The sequence below is a fragment of the Mus musculus genome, chromosome 9 (assembly GCF_000001635.26).
Source record: "Mus musculus strain C57BL/6J chromosome 9, GRCm38.p6 C57BL/6J".
In the NCBI taxonomy this organism is placed as follows: domain Eukaryota; kingdom Metazoa; phylum Chordata; class Mammalia; order Rodentia; family Muridae; genus Mus; species Mus musculus.
In genome coordinates, this window is record NC_000075.6 from 48,414,355 (window position 1) to 48,432,020 (window position 17,666).

At 43.3% G+C, this 17,666-nt stretch overlaps 1 long non-coding RNA gene and 1 pseudogene across 2 annotated transcripts; one reads left to right on the plus strand and one right to left on the minus strand.

Moving 5' to 3' along the window:
- Nucleotides 1-3,777: 3,777 nt before the first annotated feature.
- Nucleotides 3,778-6,462, minus strand: Gm32131. 2 transcript variants are annotated; one of them, XR_379366.4, is made up of 3 exons: nucleotides 6,112-6,179; nucleotides 5,956-6,000; nucleotides 4,544-5,038 (listed from the first exon to the last, which is right to left on the minus strand). It is a non-coding gene; the product is annotated as a predicted gene, 32131 (long non-coding RNA). The 2 variants fall into 2 exon arrangements; XR_003948155.1 differs by lacking the exon at nucleotides 5,956-6,000 and having other exon boundaries at nucleotides 3,778-5,038; nucleotides 6,112-6,462.
- Nxpe1-ps (neurexophilin and PC-esterase domain family, member 1, pseudogene) lies at nucleotides 5,692-17,586 on the plus strand (annotated as a pseudogene).

The following is a 17,666-nucleotide window of genomic DNA, read 5'->3' on the forward strand; positions in this document are numbered from 1 at the left end:
CTATCCTTGGGTAGTCAAGTGTCTAAAGCATAACAGCAATCCTGGTTTATTTCTGGCTGGGAATGATTAGCTCTGTCCCCAGGGTCCCTTCCTGTGGCATACAGACTGATTCCCCAGATTTTTCCTGTTTTCAGAGGCCAGAATCTTTCCTAATAAAATTTTCAGAAAGCCTAAGTTTTATAAACCCAACATTTGCAATGGAAACTCCCTTGTTCCTAGCAATTAGGGGGCCCAGTTACTTAGGACTCCATCACGGAGTCAGTTGTACTAAGGTCTAGATGTCTGTTACACAGTTGAAGCAGTTTTTTTTTTCAATAACTGTGGCTCCACACACAACTTAAAATCATGGTGCTTTCATGCCAAAGTGTGGTTATTAAGGAGACTCGAGGGACTAGAGAAATAGCTCAGCAGTTAAGAGCACTGGCAACTCTTCCAGAGGATGCAGGTTTGATTTCCAGCACTCACCCAGTGTCTCACAACTGTCAGTAATCCCAAGTTCCTGAGTCCCTAATACCTTTTGCTGGTCTCCTCAGGCACTGCACACAAGTACACAGTGACACTCACATCCACGCAGGCAAATCACCCACGCTCATACAGATTAAAAATTAAATTAAATTAAATAAAAAAGAGATTTGAAATGCCACCCATACTTATAAATGCTTTAAAGTTTTTACAAATGCAACGCCTCCCTGCTTGTTATTTGGTGTGCTGAGAAAAACTTACATATGACTAAATAAGAAGTTAGGTTATTTAAAATGTTGATTACTGTGCTTCAGTGTAATTGAGTTATCACTCTCTATATTTTATTTTATATGTTCGAAAATGTCATTTAGAAAAAAGTCTTGGATAGTATTTGAAATGTGAATGAAGAAAATATCTAATAAAAAAATAAATAAAATGACAGAAAAGAAAAGAAGAGAAGAGAAGAGAAGAGAAAAGAAAAGAAGAGAAAAAGAAAAAGAAAAAAGTCTTTAGGCTGCATTAGATAGCCAAAGATGGACATGTTTCAGGACAAATAAGTCTTAGGACCTGGATATTCTCATCATACTGTATGATCAAAACAAGGCTGTTGATGAAGCTAGTATGCCTCAGGTTAAAGAAAGGAAAAGAAAAAAGGAAAGAGACTAGAAGAGACAAGTCATATAAGTCATATAACTTGAATTATATCCACTGCAGAGAATGAACATTATGGCTGTGCCCAAATACCATAGAGGCCAGGAAGTGTAGTGTAACTGGGATGTCACATGCCCAGACATAAGTTTAAGTGATGGTAGGGACAAGATCTCCAGTCTCTACATAGGTACCCAGTGACTGAGGATGACCAGGCTTTAGGAGCCAAGAGTCAAGAAGAAAATACACGTTTCTGGTAGGGAACATGGTTCACAAGGACAGGGAGAAGAATCCGCACAGTGGCAAAGGAGAATTGAACAGGCTGACTTTGGAGATTCCATTGAGCAGCCTAAACTCAGCTCCGCTCCCCCAGAAACAACTCTGTTTGCAGCCTTTGCCTGTTTCTATGAAATGTATCCACAGTGGTCAGTTAGTTTCAGCCAGGAAGAAATGTACACAATGGTGCTTATTAGCTATCACGAGGTAGGGTTAGCACAGCTCTACCCTTGAGTATTTCCAGTGGAGACATCCTGAGGGTATTTGGAGAGGCAGAGGTGTGTAGGCTCTAGTGAGACATCTCTGAGCTCTAAGCCTACTGAGAAGAACTGTGCCCTGCAGTTATTTTTCTTATGTGAAGGAATCTGCTCTAGAATGTCCATTGGCAGACTTGAGGAACAGCACAAAGGGAAATGGAGCGTATCATGGCAAAGTATGTGTGTTAGACCAAGGAAGCTCAGAGGATAGAGAACCCAGTGTTCGCGCTCAAGATTAAACAATGGAGGTTTTTCAGATTGAGCAGAGAGCATGGTGAGTACTGGGGTGTCCATCCCATGAGCGACAGAGGCAAGAGGGGACAGACAATGATGGGGAAATATGAAAAAATAAGGCATCTTCCAAGGTTGACATGAATGGGGCGAAATACTCCTGTATTCCAGCCTTCATAAACAGGTACTTCACACTGTTGACTTTCCTCTTCTTCTGGAAACATATGGGTAAGCATTCAATAGTTTTACATCCATCCATTAACAGAATAACTATATATTTGATGAAACATGGCTTGGAAATCTGAGTCAAAACTGTAGGGTTTTTTTTTTTCAGGGTTGGTAACATTCTGTCTGTGTACACTGCTTTTTCTATGTCAAAGAGCATGAATCGGAATAGGTATGGTAACTCATGCATTGTGAATTTCACCAAAAGTTAGAAAGACTAGGTGAGACTTAGGGCAGGGAGGCCTTTGACTGACTGTTACCATACTACATGTTTCTTGACATTACTAGAAAAATATGAAACCTTAGTGGGTAAAAATGGAAGCTGGTTTGGAAGCACAGACTATGCTTTTTTTTTTTTTTTGACAGTTACTCATTCCACAAACATTATGCTTGTCAGTGACACGGGGGGGGACGGGACACAAAAGACGTACAATGCTGAGACAGGCATGACCCCAGCGCTTTACCACTGACAGGCTCTGGTTCCCAGGAAGTCATTCAGTATTAGATGCACAGTATGGTGAGTGATGCAGACCACACCAGCCATGATGTCTTTTCTCCCCATTTCATTCACTTCATCTCTATGTCACAGGACACAGAATTCAGTCCTTTTAGAAGTTCCTTGAGCACCACATTTCCATAATTGGAAAGTCACAGCTCCATCATTAGACAGTGATTTAGTATTAGCTGCAACCGGCCATGGTATCTCACTGAAAACAGTTAACTAGCTCTAAGGTGACTTTCCCCTCTGGACTCTGATGCTGAAGTTGGGGGTCGAAGTCTCTAACCCAAGAAGCCAAGTTCAGCCACCCATCCTTGAGAAGTCAATTTAAAAAGCCAAATGAATAGCCCTAGTCATCCAAGGAGATGTATTTGTTACAAACCTGCTGAAAAGAGGGACAAAGACATCCTGGAGACTGCAGTGAAGTCTACCTTCAGGTTCTGAAAGGAGACTAAAGTTTAAATAGCATCGTGGAAATGCATACCTAAGCAGTCCCAACAAGGTGTGGGAGTGCCCACTATTGACCCACCGCCCTCCCTGGAAAGCCGGAAACCTCTTTCTTAGAGAGGACAGTCCTCTGCTTGTGCCAGCCCGTGTTTTTTGTCTTACAGCATGAGATTCTTGGGGAAATTCCATTTTTTTTTTTTTTTTTTTTTTTGTTTTTGGCTTTTTGAGACAGGGTTTCTCTATGTAGCCCTGGCTGTCCTGGAACTCACTTTTGTAGACCAGGCTGGCCTCGAACTCAGAAATCTGCCTGCCTCTGCCTCCCGAGTGCTGGGATTAAAGGCGTGTGCCACCACTGCCCGGCTTGAAATTCCAAGTTTTTAAAGTCTGTTGTTTCAATAGTCTGATAGCTGAAGTGTCCCTGTAGAATATATTCCTTTGTTCCCAGTCAACTGTATTTGGGTTTCTACATGAGGGTTACTGGGTTTTGCTCTGTACCAATAAGATGCAAACAGAATCCTTCTAGAACCTATTAAGCTAATTGACCCATGCAGAAGTTTTTCAGACCGTCGAAAATTCACTGTAGTTTTGATTTTCAAGAAGCAAAAACATAGTGGGTCTCTACACACTGCATCTGGTTGGTATTGTTTCCATTCGCCATGAACACCTTAAAATGGTCTTACTTCTCTCTGCTTCCCTCCCAGCACCTCCTCTGGCCACTTCTCTTCCCCTTTCTTCTCATGATCTTGTTAAATTTGTCTTTTATGCAGAGTAGTAAATGGTCTTACTTCTCTCTGCTTCCCTCCCAGCACCTCCTCTGGCCACTTCTCTTCCCCTTTCTTCACATGATCTTGTTAAATTTGTCTTTTATGCAGAGTAGTTTCGATTCCACTCCCCCCAAAAATAATTTCTACCTCAAGATTCATACTTGGTGTTCAGCAAAGCAAGAGTCGCTACAGAACCCATTTTGTTTAAAGGTATTTTATAGATTATTTTAATAACATAAGCTATGCTTAGGGTCTCATCAGGATCTTCTATCTTCCCCTACCCCCAAAAAAAGATATTGGCAGGCTAATTAACTTTTCTGCTTTGCATTGGGATTGTGGTGAGTGAAAGTGGGGTGTTTCTACAGGAAGCGAATACAGGGAGAGAACATGGGGGGAGGGGAGGCATCTGACTGTCATTTCAGGGTTGAGGATGAAGAAGAGAGCCTGCAGAACAAAGCCTGAGTAAGACAAGGTAAACAAGGAAGACAAAGGGGTTGTTCACTAAGACAAGGAAAAAGAAGGCAGCTCATGGGAGATGGCCAAGTCTCAGGGCAAATCACAAGTTCCCTTGAAAGCGTGCATGCCCAGGCTCTCCCACCCTTCTCACCTGGTACCTTCTCTTGTGCTCTTTCCTAGGACACGGACCATGTTCTCAAATATAATGTGTCAGAAAATGCTGCTAGCGTTCACATCGTTCTTAGTAATTACCTGGATGATATTTGTCATTTCTCAAAATTCTGCAAAGGTAGGAACACGTTTCCCCACGTTTACCAGAAGCTGGACCTGTGTGAGCTGTCTTCTCAGAGCCCAGTCTCCCAATCTAACCTCGTTTCCTTCTCCCTTATCGACCTCTGGTGGGGGCAGGGCACCCTGTCTCTACTTTCCTGCTTCCCATTCATCCTCAGGGCCTTGTAGTCAAACTTCTACCTCTCACAGGCACCCCAAATGCCCCTTGTTAAGGCCACCAACTGCCATGTCACTAAATAAGCATTTATCACTAATCTGGATACACATATCCTTAGCTGTCTAGATCCGGCCTGCTATTGTCCTTTGCCGTGTAACTGTTCTTCTTAATAACCAGTGTGCCTTACAGTTCCTGGATCTTAAGCAACAATAAGAAAAGGCTTACCACTCAAAGTATATATAGGAATTCAGCCAATTCCTGTGGTTTTCCTTGTGGCACTTCTGTATTTAAATATCAGGTGTGTGTAATCCCATCACTCAGGAGACTGAAACAGCAGAATTGGGAGTTTGAGGCACAATTACAATCAGATAAGTTAGGATACAATGGGATTTTGCCTCTAATCCATTAAAATATAAGTTATATTGCAATATTTGTTATTTCTGAATCCATCTCTGTAATTCTAAATTAACCCCATAGAAAGACAAAATAAACACATTCATGCATTCCTATACATATATAAATTTCATTATTGCATGTTTATATAACCATGTGTATATAAAAACATGTAATACCATTTTGGAGAGAAAGAATTTAAAAGCCATGTTCATGGGTATGAAAAGTTTATACCTTCTCTATATTATACTAATCAAATTTTAGAATAAAACTGTCATAAAACCAATTGTTCAGTTTTCCTCATTTTTCACATTATATAATTGGACTAGCCATCAGAAATATTCAGCCAGTGGGAAACCAGCAAAAAGTAGTTACAGGCTGCAAAGTATATAGGATCTAAAAGAGCAAACTCACTTCATCAACTTCTTATTCTCCAGTTTCTTATTTTAAAATGAATATATTCCTGTCAAACTCTAACTCATTGTAAGTACAAATGACTGGGAACAGGTTCCTCTTTAAAGGGCACCACTATATTTCTTGTCATTCCAGCTTTGGACCACTCTAAACACAGCCATATGTTTCCATCCCTGGAACACATCCATGAAGTCCTCCTGTCCTGAAATTCCAATGAGCCAGTCAAAGTTACTACCAGTGATTAAGCTAGAAGAGGAGATCCCTAAAATGACAGGCCACCAACAAGACAAGTCACCAACAGAGACAGAGCTGAAAGTCAGGGAGATCCTGGAGAAGCTGGATCGGCAGATACCTCCCAGACCCTTCACCCACCTCAACTACACCACAAGCGCCACACACAGCACGGCCACCATCCTCAACCCTCAAGATACATACTGTGTGGGGGACCTGCTGGACATCCTAGTAGAGGCTAGAGACCACCTAGGAAACAGGAAGGGGTATGGTGGGGACTTCCTGAGGGCCAGGATGTTCTCCCCAGCCCTGAAGGCAGGAGCTTCTGGAAAGGTGACAGACTTCAACAATGGCACCTACCTCGTCAGCTTCATTCTGTTCTGGGAGGGCCCGGTCTCACTGTCTATTCTGCTCGTGCACCCCAGTGAAGGGGTGTCAGCTCTCTGGAGAGCAAGGAACGAAGGCTACGGCAGAATTGCTTTCAAAGGTGCTTTTGTTAATGGCACGTCCCAGGTCACAGCTGAATGTGGCCTGATACTAGAGTCAAGCAGTGAGCTATGCAAATACCTGTACCGTGGTGGTGAGGAAGTCTTCTACTGCATGAAACCTCAACACATTCCCTGTGAGGCCCTGACCCATGTGTGTACCAGGCAGCAAGGTGTTTCTTATCTCACTGCCAAAGAAAAAGACCTTTTTCAGAAGTGAGTATATTTTCAGTACAATGAGAGATCTTTGTACCCGGCAGAGCTTCACTGCCCATCTCAGTACTGAACAAGACCCTCAGGTGCTTCCTCCACTAAAGATTCTGGTAAGACCTGTGTTGTCTTTACTGGGCCCCCTATCCATACCACTTTGCTTTCCTATTGACGTACTCAATAAAAGGGGCTGCCCGATAAAAAGGAACCAAATAAAGTATCTGCCTCTGCTCCTCCTGACAACCAATGTCAACTGGTCAGGTTATGTTATTTTACTATATACAGATCTAGGTCTTACAAAATATCTCCCAAAGGAAACCACCCTGCTGTAGTTCGTAGATGTCTTACCCTCTCCCTTAAAAAGATTTGATAGTGTAATGATCCCCCACCTCCTCCATCATAGCTGGTACAGTTTGCCTCGTAACAATCTTATCACCAAGCCTTGTGCTACTGTAGAGTTCAGAGTGTCAGGCTTCATTGCTCATTTCACCACAATTACTGTGACCACTAGCTGTAAGACTCTGTCTTCTTTGTCATACTCTACTCTGATTCTTTCTCCCACCCACTCATCTTCTCCCTCTCCCCCTCTCATCCCCTGCCTCTACCCCCTCTCATTGCCCCTCTCTTGCTCCCTCCTTTGCCTACCATAGCAGGTTTTATTTATTTATTCAACAAGCATAGTCAAAGCCTACTCTAGGCCAGATGTTTAATGATCCAGCTACAAAGCTCAACTCTATTCTCTCTCCCTCTCCCTCTCCCTCTCTCTCCCCCCCTCTCTCCCCCCCCCCCTCTCTCCCCCTCCCCCTCTCTCTCCCTCTCCCTCTCCCTCTCCCTCTCCCTCTCTCCTGCAGCCTGAGCAATCCTGCTAAGAAGTCAGCTCCCACCAGGCATCAGCTCATCTCCTGAGCAGGTTTGGCACATGGGCCCTTCTTTGGGTAGAAGACTCCTCCATTCTCCTCAAGTTGTGGCCTAGCAGTTCCTGGAAGCCCTCAGCTGCACAGGCTCCCCAAACCTAGTTGCCAGCATGCCTCCTCCTGTCAATCAAGGCCCTAAGACACCTATCAGGTGGAATTCTTTTTGTTTTCATTCAGCCGAAATCTATACCCTCCCTCACACCGTCCACACACACACACATTCACTCACTCACATACACACTCACTCACTCACATACACACTTACTCACTCACATACACACTTACTCACTCACATACACACTCACATACACTCACACACATATACACATTCACACACTCACACACATTCACACACTCACACACTCTCATACACATTCACACACACATACACTCACACACATACATACATTCATACACCCTCTCACACACTCACATACACACTGATACACACTCGCACACTCACATATAACCACACACACACACACACACACACACACACACACCACATTTCATTTTCCTTTACTTCATAACAAAATAAAAACAATAGATAGTTCCTCAGTGACTCCTTTCTTAGCAGTTTTCAAAGTCAAGTTTCGAATCTTTTCTCCTTAAGCTATCAGACACAAATGATTGGTAAGAGTAAACGCCACGCATGTGAAAATTGCACACTGCAGAATCCTGCCTAGCATCCATGCTTGAGCTCCTGGTGTGATGTCCCCCACGCCCCTTCTGAGGAAGTAAGAGCACAGCTAGGTTTCTGTTCCTTCTCTGTTATTTCTGATTATGAAACTCACCCAATCTTTCCCTACCCACTAACTACCCCTGTGTCCACAGAAGGCATTTAGTTCACGCAACAAACTGAACTCTGTTTTCTACCAATCACTGAGATGGGTATTGAGGCGAGAGAGTGACCCAGCAAACGGGCTACCTTCCTTCAGATTACTTTGCTCTGTGTAAAACAAGTCTGGCTCAGAAAAGAGAAACTGAAGGTGAAATAGCAGGAAGCAGGACTGAAAGGGAAAGCCGGGGCTCTGTGGCGAGCGGTCCATGTGCTACGGTAAAAGTCTAGACCCCTCGAGTAAGTGATGGGAGAGTGGCTGACTTTAAATGATAGCCGACAAGCATCTGCAGTGGCAGAGGATGCTGTGTCCTTGTATTGAAGAACTTAGATGTCTTCAAATGGAGCCAGGGAGGAGCATAGTAATTTAAGGATAAAATTATGACTTTGAGTAGATGATGTGAAAGCAGTTTTTTGCTTTAGGATTTTATGATTATTTAAAACGTTTATGTTTTACCGATTCATTTTACATCCCATTCACTGGCCCCTCCTACTAGTTCCCTCCCACAATCCTTTCCCCATTCCCCCTCCCCTTCTTCTCTGGGCAGATGAGAACCCTCCTGGGTACCCCCCACCCACCCACCCCACCCTGACACTTCAAGTCTCTACGAGGCTACGGGCTTCCTCTCCCACTGAGGCTAGACAATTAAGCCCAGCTAGGAGAACATATCCCATATACAGGCAACAGATTTTGGACTAGCTCCAGTTGTTCAGGACCCACATGAAGGTCAGGCTGCATATCTGCTTCATATGTGTGGGGAGGCCTAAATCCAGTCTGTGTATGTTCTTTGGTTGGTAGTTCAGACTCTGAGACCCAAAGGTTCAGGTTAGTTGACTCTGTTGGTCTTCCTGTGGAGTTCCTACCCTTTAGGGGCTGCAATCCTTTCTCCTATTCTTCCACAAGAGTCCCCAGGCTCCATCTACTGTTTGGCTGTGGGTACACGCCTCTGTCTGAGTCAGTTGGTGGGTAGGGCCTCTCAGAGGACAGTCATGCCAGACTCCTGTCTGCAAGCACAACAGAGTATCATGACTTCATGTGGCAAATGCCCTGGACTCCAGAGACTCTCAGTAAGGTAGAAAACACTCCAAAATCCTCCTTCATTTATAATACCTCAGTGACCTGAAATAATAGTTTCTAGTCATATTAGCAGAAATTTTAAATGAGCCCTTGCTTTCCTTACAAGCAGGTGATTCATACTGCCTATGCTCAATGACACATGGCAGGCTAATCTGTCATTTTGTCTTTTTGAAGGTCCAACATAGGAGTTGAAATGATGAAGAACCCAAAGTCTATTGCTGTCTCCCAATGCAACAGTAAGTCCCTTCTCCCTTATAGTAGCTGTTTCTTTTTCTTCTCTCTTCTCTTCTTTTTCTCCTGATAGGATCTAACTGTGTACAGCAGACTCGTCTTAAACTCACAGAGATTCCCCCTGCCTCTTTCTCCTGAGTGCTGAGACTAAAGGTGTGCTCAACCCCGTGGTAGGTACTTCTTGATTCTTGGAAGGTTTTTTTCAGTATTAATTGCAAACATTTTTTAAAATTGTTTTCTTTCTTTAACATGTTTCATATTCTTGATAACAGGCTCCATCGATTGAAAGGTGAAAATATCAATTCACCTAGGAATTCATACCCTAGTGCCCTAGCTACTGTGCAGATGCCACTGATAGACACTGGTGGCTTCGGCCTTGTGGATGTAGTTTTGGAATGTCCCTTAACATAACCTGTAACTTAGTTGTAGCACTTATCAACTTTATATGGTATTTCCATCTTATTAAGTGTTCAATGGCAAACACAAAGCAACACTACACCAGAAAGAATATTTATCTTATATATCCTTATCTCCAAAAGCTCCTCCCACAAAGCCCTCATTAGCTTATCAATCACACTGATACTCTTGGCAACACCTAAGGATTGATCGACAATATTCATTCATTTATTCAGTAAGTAGTTATTGAGAGTCTGGCAGATAATGAGGCATTGTGAGTAAAATTGGGAAAAGTAAAGGTTTGGAAAACTTTGTAAGAACTATTCAATCTATTTGAGGAGGGGGAACCCAGAAATCTCATGAGGGCTTGGGAGAGTGGCCAGATATAAGCAAGAGTCATGCGTGGGGTCCCTTAAACTGGAATAAATTCCAATTGCCTCTGTAGGTGTGACGTGAGATGAAGGAAGTGTCACATGACACAGTCACTAGCAAAGTATTCTTTGCCAGAGTTGCTGAGATGTAGGGTGCTACCCTGAGGTTTTTCAATAACTTTTGATTAGATAAACTCTAGTAATGAACAAAATTGTCATGAACTATTTTTGCATAGGAAAAGTCTAAATCACTGTCGTTCTTAAACGTCATGACAAAGAGTTCAGTGGTTGGTTGGTTGGTTGGTTTGTTGGTTGGTTGGTTTGGTTTTAGTTTTGGTAGAGGTTTAAGGCCACAATCCAATTGAGGAAGAAAGTGCTTTGAAGAGTAATTTTCCTTTTTTTTTTTTCTTTTAAGATTTGTTTATTTTATTTATATGAGCACACTGTGGCTGTCTTCAGACACTTTCCAGAAGAGGGCATCAGATCCCATTACAGATGGTTGTGAGCCACCATGTGGTTGCTGGAAATTGAACTCAGGACCTCTAGAAGAGCAGTCAGTGCTCTTAACCACTGAGCCATCTCTCCAGCCCTTGAAGAATATTTTTCATCTAATTTTAACTGTGACCTAGAAGATCCCTGGAGATGCTACCAAGGGACATGGTACATGTAAATAGGAAAAAGTACACTGCTTCTGGATAAAATGACTTCACATTGAAAAAACAGTCGTTTCTCAGCATCACTTTCTTGCCACTATAATAAAGTGACAATGAACTTGATGAGTAAGATGAAGGGGAAATGTATTGTTTTAGTTTGCTATTTCACATGCTTCATCAGCCTTGCTGATCACACTCCAGGCTCAGCTGGCTTTATATCTTTCTGGCTCAAGAGAAGCATGTCCCTGTGTCTCCTACAGCTTCTAGAGGCTCCCCCAACCCTTGTAGCCAACTCCCAGAACCATGTCAAATATCCATGCTATGTCTCCCTTGTCCATCTGCCTCCATCTTCCACTGATGAGATGGCGTTGCCCTCCTAACCATATAAATATAGAATACCTTCTTCATCACAATCTCATACACCCAGTTACAACTCGGAAATTCCTTTTGCCATAGAAAGGCATTGTAACCATTAGTACACCTTCTGCAATCCCTAAAGTAATTAAAAATATTATAGAATCCCATAGTATTGGCCATGTAGCTCGAGATATGAGCTAATTGTGAAATAAACAATGAGCTGATGTAAGAAAACCATGTCCTGGCATACAAGTGTACACATGGTATGCTTTAGAGTAAACTGGCAGGGCTGCCCCGTTCATAGTGGGTTGTCATGCAAATAAAAGTACAGATTATCTTCTTGGTACATTATCAAAGCAGGGAATATTTAGTAATGGCAGGCCTGAAGTGCCCACACTTGCAGTGTTCAGCTGTTCAGGATGCAGTGCTGCCAAGCCCCCTAGAAGTCCAACTGTTCCACAACAAAATAGCTATATAATTAGTGGCATCAAAGGAAATCCCACTTGGCAACTCAGCTACTAAGATTTGAGAGTTTATTCCGGGTGAGGTTAATAATTCTGCCACCAGCGCCATGCTGCCACTTTGCCCATGGGTCACCAATAATAGCTACCCATGGGGAATTGGTTTCAGGACCCAGCTTGGAAACCCACATATGTAGACGCCTGAACTCCTTGCAAAAGAAAATGGCCTAGCATTTGTATATAACCTACAGGCTGTAGTCAGCACTAGGGTACTTCTAAGACTTACCATAACTTCAATGCTGTGTAAATCGTCCCAATACAGTATTGTCGCCAGATTACAGAGGAGGGAAAAAAGTATTACCTGTTCAAGGCTGATGAGTGTTTTTCCTGAATATCTCCCACATGTGATTGTTTCAGTCTGTGAATACAGAGCTTATGGGTGCGGCAGGCTACGCAGGGACTAGTGAGATGGCTCAGCAGGGACAAACATTTGTCACCAAGTCTAACAACCTGACTTTGATTTCCCAGGACCAACTTAGCTGAAGGAAAGAACTGACTCTTGCAAGTTGTCCACTGACCTCCACAGGCACACCACACCATGGCACACACACTTTTTTAAATGCCACAAAGAGCTAACCTTAAAGTGCAACTATTTAATAATGGCTCTGTCTTGAGGACATGGCCAGAGACTACAAGGTCCTTGAAGGAAGGACAACATGGGGACAGTAAGCAGAGATGGCAAGTCCCTAATATCTGCTCCTTGCTTTGTAATAGAAGCCATTGTTCTAACCCAGCTCATGGTCAGCTATCTAACCGCTGCTGATTGCTGTGGCTAACCTTTGTCTAGGAGCATGAATAGAATTGATACATGCAAATTCTAGGCCCTGGGTTTAAAAGCAACATCCCTTCCTCTACTATTTCTCTCCTTCCCCCTGGCTGAACTGCAGCTAAAATGTGAGAGAGGAAAAAGCCCATCAGGCCTGGGAGAAAGCCATGTTAGAAACAGCAGAACAACAAGATGAAAGGAACCTCAGGCCCCAACACTGTACTACGTGTTAGCCCAGGCCTCTTCCCTTGGAAACTATTCCCTGACGAGGAAATCATTTCTGCAGGTAAACCATGCTCGCGGACCCTTCCTATGGCACTCTGATCTAACTCAAGAATTGGCATTAGTACAGAGATGATGATGTGGCAATAGGCTATGAGATAAAAATGCACCTGGGTGCTAGATCGCTTTGGTTGCCATGTATGATGCCCTAGGAGCCAGCCGTGGCACTGTTCTTGGCTCAGGGGTAGGTAGCAGCGTGGAGAGCATGGCAAGAAAGTATGCCATGAACAGCCCATGCCATGTCATGACAAAACGCTGGGTGCCCTGCCACCAGGATGTCTAGGAAGATAGACAGTGGCAGGTGTCATGACAGTGGGGCCTGAGAGAGCAGTTCAGTCCATGTGAGGGGCAATTTGTCACTTTTAGCAAAGTCCCACTAAGACATTGTTGAGCTGGGCATTTCATCCCACGGTGTTTAAATGGACTCCCACTGGGAAGCATTGAGTACCATGCCTGTGTTAACATTATCTCACAGATGAAATGGAGGCAAAGGGTTTACTGATAAGGACACCAACTGGCAGGCCAGTGTAGCATCACTCAGATTAAAGACTTTACTCACCAAAGGACCAATGGGAATGGCAAGGTAAGGAAAAAAAATATCACTTTGAGCTAATGATCATATTTGGAAGAAAGCAAACAGAGGGGAGTTGAAATGACCCAGAATCACTCAAAAGACTGAGTAGGGGAATCAAATCATTTTTATACCACAGTATTTTTTCACTGTAAGAATAAATAATATTCACAGTATTTTTATTATTACAGAGAAAAGGGGGAGCCCAGCGTGGTGGTGAACTACTTTTTCTTTTCATTAACTTATTTATTTATTCACTTTACATCCCAGTCATAGTCCCCCTCCTCCCAGTTCTGCCTTCACACGGCCCTTCCTCCTGTGCCCCCCTCCCCTTCTCCACTAAGAAGGAGGAGGCACCCCTCACCTCACCCTACCCTGACACATCAAGTCACTGCAGGACTAGGTGCATCCTCTCCCATTGAGATCAGACATGGTACCCAGTTACGGGGACAGGATCCATAGGCAGACAACAGAGTCAGGGACAGTCCTTGCACCAGTTGTTGGGGGACCCACAGAAAGACCAACATCTGCTACATATGTGCAGGGGGCCGAGGTCCAGCCTGTGCTTGCTCTTTGGTTGGTGGTTCAGTCTCTGAGGGTATAGGTTAGTTGACTCTGCTGGTCTTATTATGGAGTCCCTGTCCTCAATACTTCCTCCAACTCTTCCACAAAAATCCCCAAGCTCCATCTAATGTTTGGCTGAAGTCTCTGTATCTGTTTCCATCAGCTGCTGGGTAGAGTCTCTCAGAGGACATTATGCTAGGATTCTGTATCACTAATAGTGTCAGGGACTAGTTCTTGCCCATGGGAAGAGTATCAATTTGGGCCCATCATTGGTTGGTCATTCCCCTCCATCTCTGCTCTATCTTTGTCCCTGCAGATCTTGTAGGCAGGACACATTTTGTGTCAAGGGTTTTGTGGGTGGTTTCTGTCTTTATCCCTCCACTGGGAGTCCTGCCTGGCTACAGGAGGTGGCCACTTCAGGCTCCATATGCCTCACTGCTAGGAGTCTCAGCTAAAGTCACCCCCATAGACTCTCTGGAGCCTCCCTTCCTCCTAGGTCTCTGGTATGTCCTAGAGATGCCCCCCACCCACCCACCACCGATTTCCATTCTCTCCCCTGCTCTCCCTACACCTGATCCCCCCACCGCCCTGTTGTCCTCCCCATGCCCTCTCTCACCCAGTTCCCTTCCTCCATCCACCTCCAATGTCTATTTTATTTCCCATTCTGAGAAAGATTCAAGCATCCTCCCTTGACCCTGCCTTGTTAATTGGCTTCTTTGGGTCTGTAGATTGTAGCATAGTTACTCTGTACTTTTTGGCTAATACCACTTATATGTAAGTACATATCATGCATGTCCTTTTGAGTCTGGGTTACCACACTCAGGATGATATTTTCTAGTTCCATCCATTTGCCTACTCTAATAAGCATAGTATTCCATTATGTTACAGTGGAACATCTTTTGAGTGTATGCCCAGGAGTAGTATACCTGGGTCTTCATGTAGAACTATTCCAAGTGTTCTGAGAAACCACTAAATTGATTTCCAGAGTGCTTGTACAAGTTTGCAACCCACCAGCAACAGAGGAGTGTTTCCCTTGCTCCACATCCTCACCAGCATGCACTATCTCTTGAGTTTTTGATCTTAGCCATTCTGATGAGTGTAAGGTAGAATCTCAGAATTGTTTTGATTTGCATTTCCCTAATGACCAAGGACGTTGAACATTTCTGTAAGTGTTTCTTGGCCATTAGAGATTCCTCTGTTGAGAATTCTCTGTTTAGCTCTGTACCCCATTTTTTAATTGGGCTGTTTGGGTTGTTGGTGTCTAACTTCTTGAGTTCTTATATATTTTGGATATTAACCCTCTATAAGATGTAGGGTTTGTGAAGATCTTTTCCCATTCTGCCAGCTGCCATTTTCTCCTATTGACAGTGCCCTTTACTTTATAGAGCTTTTCAGTTTCTTGAGGTCCCGTTTATTAATTGCTGATCTTAGTGCCTGAGATATAGGTGTTCTGTTCAGGAAATTGTCTCCTATGCCAATGAGTTCAAGGTTGAAACCTACTTTCTCTTCTTTTTTAAAATTTTATTTATTTATTTATTTATTTATTTATTTATTTATTTATTTATTTATTTATTTATTTATGTGAGTACACTGTAGCTGTACAGATGGTTGTGAGCCTTCATGTGGTTGTTAGGAATTGAATTTTTAGGATGTCTGCATGCTCTGGTCGGCCCCACTCGCTCCGGTCAACTCCACCTACTCAGTCCCTGCTTGCTCGAGCCCAAAAATTTATTTATTAATATACACAAATACACTGTAGCTGACCAGATGCACCAGAAGAGGGTGTCAGGTCTCATTATGGGTGGTTGTGAGCCACCATGTTGTTTCTGGGATTTGAACTCAGGACCTTCGGAAGAGCAGTCAGTGCTCTTACCCTCTGAGCCACTCCCCGCACCCACCCCACTTTCTCTTCTATTAGATTTAGTGTATCTGCTTTTAAGTTGAGGTCTTTGATCCACTTGAACTTGAGTTTTGTGCAGGGTGATGAATATGGATCTATTTGCATTCTTCTATATGCAGACATCTAGTTAGACCAGCACCATTTGTTGAAAATGCTCTCCCTTTTCCATTGTATGGTTTTGGCTTCTCTGTCAAAAATCAAGTGTCCATATGTGTGTGGATTTATTCCTAGATCTTTGATTCGCTTCCATTGATCAACCTGTCTGTTTCTATACCATGTAATTTTTATTACTATTGCTCTGTAATACAGCTTGAAGTTAGGGATAGTGATACTTTCAGAAGTTCTTCTATTGCACAAGATTGTTTTAGCTATTCTGGGTTTTGTTTGTTTGTTTTTCCATATGAAATTGAGAGTTGTTTTTTTCAAGGTCTATAAAGAATTGTGTTGAAATTTTGATGGGAATTGCATTGAATCTGTGGGTGGCACACCATTTTAATCTCAGCATTCAGGAGCAGAGGTGGGCAAATCTCTGCGTTCAAACTACCCTGGTCTACAGAGTGAGGTTGAGACCAGCCAGGAATCCTGGCTGAAAAAAAAAAAAAAAAGAGTTGAAGTGCCTAGCGCCTAAACATAGCTAGTAGTCAAAACTAAAGTAACAGGAAAGGGGGGAGGGTGGAACTAAGGGAGAGAGCTGGGTGCTTGGCTCTTGCCATTAGAACCATTTTCTACAAATATCTGTTACCAGAGAGTGAGAACGTGAGAAAGAAATGTGAGTTTGGAATGGAGGTTCCCACACCTAGCGGCTACACTTTCCAAGGAAGGTGGGTGTCGGCACAGTGCACCCAGCGCCTGCTAAACTCAAGTCAGATAAACGACTGTCTGAAAAGGAAACTCATTTACCTCCTGGGAGACTCCACGCTGCGCCAATGGATCGAGTACTTTCCCAAGGTTGCACAAAGTAAGTAGTTATCTTTACGTTCTTCCAGAAACCCAAATGGGGCTTTGATGTGGTTTCCCTCCTTGCCTGGGCTGCTTTGATTTTTGTTTTGCTGTCTGGGTTCGCATCTTTATAGTTATAATATAATCTCCTCTTAAATACTGTTCTTCCTTTTAACATTTACTCATCCTTAACTTCCAGTTAAAGATTTTTCTGTTTTTCTTCTAGCATTGAAGCCTTTTGACCTTCATGGGACTGGACTGTATAAGAAACATGTGCTTTTGGATGCTGAAAGACACATACTGGTTGAATGGAAGAAACACAGCCACCCTTTCATTACTGTGCAGCTCTACTCTGTGATAGATGATGGCTATATCCCTCAGGAAATTGACCGCTTACCAGGTGACAAAGATACTGTCATAGTCATTACCTTGGGCCAGCACTTCAGACCCTTCCCAATGGAACTCTTCATTCATAGAGCCATCAGTATCCAAAAGGCTATCGAACGGCTCTTCCTCAGAAGCCCTGATACTAAAGTCATCATTAAGACAGAAAATGTTAGGGAGATGAACCTGGATACGGAAAAGTTCGGAGACTTCCACGGTCTTATTCAGTATCTAACTGCAAAGGAGATTTTCAAAGGCCTGCATGTGGGTACCATTGATGCCTGGGACATGACCATTGCGTGTGGTTCCAGTAATCTCCATCCACCTGATGGCGTGATTAGACAGCAGATTGACGTGTTTTTAAACTACATTTGCTAAAGATACATCACTAGGAGCCAATGTCTCCAGCCATGTACCCTGTGTTTCATCAGGGAAGTTTTATTCAATTTTGAATA